The sequence below is a fragment of the Pteropus vampyrus genome, unplaced genomic scaffold (assembly GCF_000151845.1).
Source record: "Pteropus vampyrus isolate Shadow unplaced genomic scaffold, Pvam_2.0 Scaffold1000005688, whole genome shotgun sequence".
In the NCBI taxonomy this organism is placed as follows: Eukaryota; Metazoa; Chordata; class Mammalia; order Chiroptera; family Pteropodidae; genus Pteropus; species Pteropus vampyrus.
Window position 1 is genome coordinate 2,385 of NW_011920090.1, and position 9,345 is coordinate 11,729.

Genomic DNA, 9,345 nt, shown 5'->3' on the forward strand with positions numbered 1-9,345 from the left:
GGCTTCTTTATATCTGTGATCTCAGAGCTGAAGAAGGTGGAGACAGAGGTTGGGGCCCTTTCCCCTTCCCTCCTCCCATACCTGTAGATGATGATGGGACATCAGGGCTTCTCGGTCGCTGCATATTTATGGACACTCTGTGTCACTTTGCCTCCTTTCTTGGATCCAACCTTTTCAGTTCTTCACCCACATCCCACCCAAGTTTCACAGTATCGACTATCAGATAGTTACCCACACATAGTCACACCCTGTTCCATTCATCCAGAATTCCTCCCCTGGGGTTAATAGAGGGAAAGGCAGGTCACCAGTGACCATGACCATTCATTCATTTGTGGCAGGAGTGAACACAGCCCTCATCATCATCCTCCCTGAGGCTCACACCTACGCACACGCAAAGCAGGAAGTGCCATCTGTCTGGTCTCTACATGTGGGAAAGGCAGAGGTGGAGGAGGGCGAGCTGTACATTTTATTCAGGCTAAGCTGAGAGGGGTTCACAAGGCCATCCCCATCGCAGCCTTCATTAGGTGAGAAGGGACCTTAAGGAGTCTTTAGGGCCCAAGAGATCTAGGGGCAAGATTTCTCTTGCTTCTGAACTCAGGGCCCCAGCAACTCCCCACTCCAAGACTTCCTGACAATTCTTGGAGCCTGAGTGGGAATGACCAACCCTGTGAGGCCCCTGTAAACCTATTTCCTACAGCTGCACGATTTCAAAGCTGAGTGGAAGCAAGAGAAAGATGAGTTGAACCAGATCCTTGAGTGGAGTTTTTATGGTTTTTTTTCATCTTGTTTTAGAATAGTTTTTGTTGTTTGAGTAATGAAAGTATTGTGAAAATATCAGGGGTAATGAAGGGACTTGGGATAAGGAGTAAGCTCGCAATGCCATGATCAACCTCCCTCAATGCCCCTTTCTTCTCGAGGCCAAAGCACACACCTAGCAAGCACAAGAAGTCACTACACCACCCTTTTATGAGAAAAAAAAAAACCATATATTGGGGAAAAGTAAATATTTTGAATATGCTAATGAGAAAAACGTTTTTCTATATGGACTAATTTTTTTTTTCTTGGAGACATATTTGCCTACTAGAAAAGGCTAGTGAAGCATGGACCAGGCAAGACCCTTCCTCGAAAAAGATAATGCCATGGGCAGTGTGGTTGGTGGCCTGGCGTGCACGGCATCCTTGGCCTATACTTGCAGGCACTGACTGGAGACAGTGTTTTCTTGGGGGCCAGGGATGGGTTGCGACTCACTTCCAGCTGCTCATCATCGAATCTGACACTTTTCAAGGACTTCCCAGGTCTGACTTGCTTTTCCCTGATAGAACAATTTTGGTCTTTGGAGTCAGCCTGCTGACTGTGAGGGGTGTAATTCATCATTCTCGCTTGCTCTGTGGAGTAAGGAAGGCAGCAGACACACACACATACTGGAGCTGGGTGTTCCCGTTTGTGCTCCTTTAACTTCGTGGCATGAAGTCCATGGTGAATGGCCATTTTCTTCTCTAGAATCTGTCCCACAGCTGTCATGAGCTCCTGAGCCTCCACATTCTCGCTATCCAGAATTGATCTGCTTTTGACTGACTGTTGGCTCTGGGCAGTGGCTGATTTGGGCTTGCACTTTTGCAAAGCATCTTGACCTTGGAATTTTTTATGGGGGAAAATCCACTGGACAAAGTGCCTCATTTTTCTTTTGAAGAAGCTTTGTAAAACACTTTGTTTTTTCTCTGGCAGCAGCTGGAGGTATTTCTTCCCAACAGAGCCTACAGTTTTTCTGGCTTGGGCAGAGGAACTCATACTCCTGTCTTGACAGGTCCCCAATTTCTCGAGCTTTTCTGCATGCTCTCCTGGGTTGGGCCACCTGCAGTCCTCTCTCCCATAAGTAGGGACAAACATCTCGCTCTGATTCTTCCAAAAGCCTTGATATCTTTTGGTCCTGGGCTCCTGCTGCTCTGGACTGCTGCTTGAGGCTGCCTTGAGGCCACACAGCATCTGGAAAACTAGCTTGTTTCCATTGGGCACTCCCTGGGGATGCCACTGAGGCACCTGAGAGGCCAAGTTGTCAGTAGCAAGGGGCTTGTGTCTGGGACAGTCGTGTGGCAGGTTCTCTGACTGTACCTTTACGTTGGACTTAAACTCACTAACCATCTCTGTGTTAAGGCGTGGCTCTCCTGGATCTTGGAGAACAGTCATTCTAGGGTATAGGGGACTTTTACTGGTCCCTGGAGCCTCTAAACTACCCAAATGTGCATTTTTGTTTTGGGACTTTGTCAGCACATTGGTTCCCAAGATGTCTGTAGACTCTGGTTGAAAAGCAGGGGACAATGTGGCCTTCCCTGCCTCCCTGGCTTCCTTGGCCCTCAAAGATTGGGATCCTATGTTCATCTCTGGCACTGTTACCTGATGGCTGGGGTCTCGTGAGGCATGTAGACCACTCTTCCCTCCTGGCTCATTCCTGCCCATTGTTGAACCTGGACTGGGCTCTGTGCTGTCCTTCATGGCCCACTCCACAATCCCACTCTGCCAGGTGAATGTGACGGCCTGAGGTGGCGGCCTGCCCTCCTGTCTAGCCAGAGAGGCCTTTGTGGTCCCATGGTCATCACCAAGTGGGATCTGTCCCAGAGCCCTCTGGATTTCCTCACACACAGGTAAGGGGGCCAGGAGAGGCCTCTCCAGGGTGGGAACTGACTCCTCTCCTATCGCTTTCTCTCCCAGATGGGGCTGAGGAAGTTTTCCAAGGACCTCAGCAAGCTGGACTATCGAGTGGTCTCCAGGGACACAGGGAGTTGAGGGAGGAAAGGCAAACTGCAGAGTGGGTTTTTCAACTTAAAGAGATTAATGGACTTGATGAGCTTGAGGGGCAGGCTCCACATGTGCCTCACCCAAAACTTTGTCATATGTGCTTTCAGCATCTCTTGAATGTTTCTGTTGAGAAAGGAAACCCTGTGGGAGGGGTTCACCCAGGGTTCCCAACCCTTTAAGATTCCCAAATTCCTGGTTTCCATGTGAGCGTTGGACTTGGGAGAAGCATGGTTGACAGCAAGCCAGGATCGACGCACACTCACGGGGATTAAACCCTCGCTGGTTTGCCCCCAATTCCTGCCTAAATGGCCTTTTGGGATGTTTTCTAGATTTTTGTCTAAGCTCCTCGGCAAACCACTTGTCAAGTCCTTTCTTAAAAGCATCCAGTCATTTTCTGACCCTTCAGAGTCTACTTCCTGAAATGCCACTATAGGCCTTTCGGAGGACCTGGAGAGGTTTTTAGGGACCTTGCTCATGTCTTGCTTTAGCTGGAACCCCACCTTCTGTGCATCCTTGCTGCTTTCACCTGTGAAGGAAGAGGGCCGTGAGGGCCCATGCTTGTCTTTTACCGGACATTTCCCTGGTAATTCACCCTGAAGCTGCCTTAGTTCCAGAGACTCTTGTATCTTGCGAGGTAGCTCCAAGCGGTGTTGGATAAGTCACTTTTGGAGGTGGTGTTCCAGTTGCCTCCGGAGCTCTGGACTGATTGGAACATTCTCAGAAAGGATGGAGACCACCCAGCTGTCCTCAGGAAGGTTGGGAGTGAAGATATTAAAGCCTTCCTGAGATCTTTTGACCACAGAGGGCAGAGCCCACCCACTTTCTAGTTGCTTTGGCAACAAGGGCCATTCTGTATTTTGAATCTCAATTGAGGTGAGAGATTTTAGCTCATTCCGGGCTGTCGGGCAAGACACACCACAGGCTCTAATCTGGGATGGAGAAGAAGGTCGTAAGATTTGTACAGAAGATTGGAAATGGGCCTGGGCCTGAGCCAGAGGTGGGGTCTGTATTTGCAGCATCGTTGGAATCAAGGCTTGAGGTTGGAACTCCAGCTGGGGCAGGGGCTGGGAATGGGAAAGCAGTGGAGGTAGTTTAGCCTGCAGATCAATTGGGCAGGCATTTGAGATTCCATTGAATAAGAATGAGGGAGACTGTAGTGTGGAAGAATCCTTAGAGATCCAGGCAGTAGCCACCAGGGATTCGCTGTGCAGAGAGGGGAGACCCCAAAAAAGCTGGTTGTATTTTTGCTGTAGATGGTCCCCCAAGACCTTAGGATATGAATGCTGCTGAGGACTAGGCAGTTGCTCTGGCTTATCTTTCGTGATCCAGAAGGGTTGGGGGATTGTGGTGTCCTGCTCAGCACCTAGTGATTGCAACATTTTCCCCAAAGAATTCAGGTGGTAGTCTGGGCTCATTTGTTTTGGATATAATCCGTCTTTGTCTTTTTCCTTCCAAATCTTTATCTTGATTCTCTCTGTGACTTGTATCTCCAGGAGATTCTGGTCATCGGATTTGAGTAAGGAGGGGCTAACAGCCTCTACCATTCTGTCTGTGGAGTCTCCCCTGAGTAAGGACTCTTGTGAGTCGTGGGAGAAGTGCTGTTGTTGAGATTTGAACCGTGATGAGTTTGAGAGGCACAAGGCTTTGGTAGCCACCTGCCACCAAGACAGGGTCAAAATGGAACAGCTTGAGTAGTCAAGGCCTGAGATGGCTGGGACTGGGATGGGAGAAACTGACCAAGGTGTGTGTGGAGACGAAGTTTGTGGGATGGTGTTGAGTGGGAATGCCATCAAGTCACACTGAGGAAGTGTCATAGTGGAGTCTGGCAGTGGGGGCACAGAGGAGGCTGTTGGAGGTGTAAAGTGGGTCTCTGAATCAGGGGATCATGAGGTGGAATGGAATAGTGCAAGTGGCCACGGTGAAAGGCCGTTCAGGGGAAGGACAGACTGGTGGCTAAGAGGCACTCACGGATGAGCGTGAATGAACAGAAACTGAGGAGGTTGTTGGACTTTGTGACAGGGCAGAGCCAGAGTAGCAGGCGTTCAGTCGGAGTTGCTGGGGAAGCCAATGGGGACATGACGGAAGCAGCATCTTCCACAGGCTCTGCACAGGGCTGGCGGGCTCCCTCAGGAACTGCTTTGCATGCCTCACCAGTGGCTTCTTGACGTGAGCTCTGACAAAAGCTGCCTTTGTCAGGGAGCCTTCCCAGGTGGCTGCAGGACACGGAGGCACAAGCTGCAGCCAGGGGCACGTGGGGCCAGGAGATCCTGCAGGGTGGGCACCTGGTGCCTAGGGTCCTCCCCATCCCCGACATTGACTCCACAGTGCCCCTGCTGTCTGTCACCCCAGGGCTGCAGCCACACCCATACCCCATTGCCCTCCCTTCCATGTCAGTTCAAGGTGTCCAGCAGCCCAGAGGGTGGCGGACCCGAGAGAAGGGGAAGATTCTTTACCTTTGCAGAAGAGAAATCAGGCTCCGAGCCTCTTCCAGTTCTTTCAGGCAATCTCTGCAAACTGGAAATCAAGAGACTGGGTCACGTAGTGAAGTCAGAGCCTGGGGGTCTTACAGGAGGCTAGGGTAATGGCCCTTTAGGGGAGCCACCTTGAAGGGAGGTCTCTGGAGCCCAAGCATTCAAGTCAAGGACAATAATTCCTGACAATGATGGCAAGGCTCAAGAAAGGTAGAACTTTGTCATTTACAAAATGCTTCCACATCCATTACCCACTGCAGACCACACAACTGCCCCGTGGGGGAGGAAATTCAGGGGACATCTCACAGAGATTTCTTCTGGGATTACTAACGAACTACCTATGAAAGGAAAACACCCTATGCAATAAACCCAACCATTTGTTCCCTATGGCCAGACCATGGAGAACCTATAGAACAAAGACTGAGATTACTGGCAGGCTTTTAATGCTGTGTAGCTATACCATCAGAGGAAAATAGGTAAACAAAGTCTTTAAAAATTCGTGGAAACTAAGAATCACATAATGTAGTGACCTCACCTTTAGAAACAATAGGTTAAGGATAAGACATGGTACGTGCTAACCGCCATGTCTCACTTCTAGTTAGTTATCTGCTAAAAATTTATTAACTAAAGGGATTTACTGGCCGGATCACTGCCTATAGGTACAAAATATTTTAACAATGACGCATTCTGCTTCTGTACCCCTGCTTGCTTACCCACCTCTTAGTTATCAGTTAATGAATGGAGGAGATATAGTCTTTTGTGTAAAGATTAAGGATGTGGGGGATGGGATCGAGGGCTTAAAACCTTTGTGCCCCTGCGTCTCGGGGCTGCTCCTTTGCAAGGACAGCCGCCGGCTAATAAACTGTCTCTTGGACTAGAGCACTCGAGTTGGGCCTGGTTATTTCGGTCACAACATTTGGAGGCCCCAGCGAGATCTTCTCGTTGTGGGAAAATTGATCAGTGCACCAGGGCGTTGGACCATTTGCGGTTGGGGAGGCCTCTAGGGCACTTGCCCTAGCCCACCGCCCGTGGTTTCTCGCTTTGTGGAGCGTGATCTTGGGAGTGCTGAGGCAGTTTTTGGTAGGGGCCCCAGGACCGTGCGGACGTCGGACGCGACAAGTAAGTCGGCGGTCGACTGAGACTGTGACGACAGTTTTCTCAGTCTTGTTTTTTGGTTCGTTAGTCTGTGTCTGTTTTTCTTGTGTTGCTTCGTGTGCTTTACTGTGGAACTATGGGACAATCACAGGGTAAGCTAACACCGCTTCAATGCATGCTTAATCACTTTAAAGATTTCCGTCACAGGGCAAAGGCTTATGGTGCTTTAGTAACCCCTTTTGATTTGCAGCGGTTTTGTCAACTAGATTGGCCGACCTTCGGAGTAGGATGGCCCTCCGAGGGATCATTTAATTTACAGACTGCATTTCGGGTTCGGGGTGTTGTTTATGGGAACCCGGGGCATCCTGACCAAATTCCTTATATTGATGTATGGATTGACGTTGTTTCTGATGCCCCTAAGTACTTACAGAATTGTAGTCGCGCCCCCGTTACTGTAATGGCAGCCATACCCCAAGGTCTTAAGAAGCCCCCACCAGTGTTGCAGGGCCCTCCGTCGGAGGATGACTGGTATCCACCACCCTATCATGGTGATGGGAGTGGACGTCCTCCTCCGGAAAGACCAGAACCTCCTGTAACCCGGTGTAGGGGTCGTAGGCCACCTTCCCCTGATTCAACCTCCCTGAAAGAGCCAGTATCTGTTCAAGCCCCATTGAAGGTGATTCCAGGAGGTGGAGGTGAGCCTACTGTCATCTACTCGCCGTTCAGTACTAGTGATTTATATAATTGGAAATTGCAAACGCCATCCTTTTCAGAAAAACCACAAGGATTAACCTGCCTTCTAGAGTCAATTTTTTTACCCATCAGCCCACTTGGGATGATTGTCAGCAGCTTTTGCAGGTTTTATTCACCACTGAGGAAAAAGGATTTTGCGGGAGGCAGCCAGAGAAGTCACGGAGCCGAATGGGCTGCCAACAGCAGACTTAACCAGGATACAGGCTGTGTTTCCTACTCAGCGTCCCCAGTGGGATCCCAATACGGATCAAGGTAAGGAGGCTCTCCTAAGGTATCGCCAGTTCCTGCTACAGGGACTCCGGGCTGCTGCACGTAGACCAATAAATCTGTCCAAGGTAAGCGAAGTAATTCAGACCAAGGATGAGTCACCTGCAGCATTTTTTAGAGAGACTATTAGAATCTTACCGCTTGTATACACCTATTGACCCGGAGGACCCCAACAATAGAAGAGCCATTAATTTGGCCTTTGTGAGCCAGTCGGCCCCAGATATTAGGAGAAAGTTACAGAAGCTAGAAGGTTTTGAGGGAGAGAATTTATCCAAATTGCTAGAAATAGCCCAGAAAGTTTTCAACAATAGAGATGATGTGCAGAAAATAATGTTTGTGGGGAAGGGACCTATGCCAGGCAGAGGAAGAGGAAGGGGCCGAGGAGGAAGATCAGGATTTGTCGGGCCACCTGGACCAGGAAGTAAACAGGTTGGCCTTGAAAAAGACCAATGTGCATATTGCAAACAGAAAGGGCACTGGAAGAATGAGTGTCCCAAGCAACCAAAAGGTGACAAGAAAAATACAAGCACCCCAATTCTTCTGGAAGATAACTAGGGGTATTGACTCAGATGCTGGGACCGTGGAAAAGACCAGTTGCACACTTATCTAAAAGGTTAGATTGCGTGGCTGCAGGGTGGCCTAATTGTCTGAGGGCCGTTGCAGCCACGGCAGTTCTAGTGAAAGAAGCCCACAAATTGACGCTTGGGCAGCCTGTGACTGTTATCGGACCTCACTTTGTGGAGCGGCTCGTGAAGGGACCACTCGAGCGATGGATATCGAACGCTCGAATCACCCTATACCAGGTACTCTTATTAAACCCTCCACAGGTTCAATTTGCTAAACCGACAATATTGAATCCGCAACCTTGCTCCCAGATGATGATCCCCAGGAACCTGTACATGACCTGCTTGAAAGCATAACTGGGGTAAGACCTGACTTACGAGATGAGCCTTGGCTCAACCCAGACGCCACCCTGTACACGGACGGAAGCAGTTATGTCACAGAAGGCGTCAGGTATGTGGGAGCAGCGGTAGTTGCCGATGACACTGTGGTTTGGGCTCAGGCTCTCGCACAAGGGACTTCAGCCCAGAAGGCCGAGCTCATTGCATTAACTGAAGCTCTTAAATGGGCTCGAGGGAAAACTGTTAACATCTACACTGATAGCCGATATGCCTTTGCAACGGCACATGTACATGGAGCCCTGTACAAGGAAAGAGGACTATTAACATCAGAGGGAAAGGAAATTAAGAACAAGGAGCAGATTTTGGCTCTTTTGGAGGCTATCTGGCTACCTAAGAAAGTGGCTATTATCCATTGCCCCGGCCATCAAAAAGGGAAAGGAGCGGTAGAAAAAGGAAACCGCTTGGCAGATAAAACAGCAAAGGAAGTAGCCAGAAAACCAGTGGGGACTAACGTCATAATTGGTCCCCTTCTTGTGCCCCCCTTGGTACAGGCTCCAAACTATAGCTCCCAAGATATAGAGTTGGGGAAGCAACTGCACGGGAAGTTTGAAAATGGGTGGCTTTGGATTCCAGATGGAAGGCCACTCCTCCCTGCCGCTCTTGGCAGCCATTTAATCAATCAAATGCATAACGCTACCCATCTTGGAGGAACTAAGTTAACTGAACTGCTAAAAAGAGACTATTATATTCCTGGACTAACCTCAAAGGCTCGGGATGTAAGTGCGCGATGCCCAATATGTGCACAAGTCAACTCTTGCTCCACCGCAACAGGAGGCAGTGGCGTGCGACAGAAAGGACAAGCTCCTGGAGAACATTGGGAGGTAGACTTTACAGAAGTTGCCCCTGGCACTTTCGGGTTTAAGTATCTTCTGGTTTTCATCGACACCTACTCTGGATGGACCGAGGCCTTCCGCACTAGAAAGGAGACTGCACAAGTAGTAGCTAAGAAATTACTCACAGAAATAGTACCTCGATTCGGTTTGCCCTTATCACTGGGGTCCGAC

At 49.5% G+C, this 9,345-nt stretch overlaps 1 long non-coding RNA gene and 1 pseudogene across 1 annotated transcript; one reads left to right on the plus strand and one right to left on the minus strand.

Annotated features, from left to right (window-relative positions):
* Window positions 1–2,210: 2,210 nt before the first annotated feature.
* Window positions 2,211–4,806, minus strand: LOC111735713 (annotated as a pseudogene).
* Window positions 4,807–6,096: 1,290 nt separating this feature from the next.
* Window positions 6,097–9,151, plus strand: LOC105311651. Its single transcript, XR_002778935.1, has 2 exons — window positions 6,097–6,383; window positions 7,209–9,151. It is a non-coding gene; the product is annotated as an uncharacterized LOC105311651 (long non-coding RNA).
* Window positions 9,152–9,345: the final 194 nt, after the last annotated feature.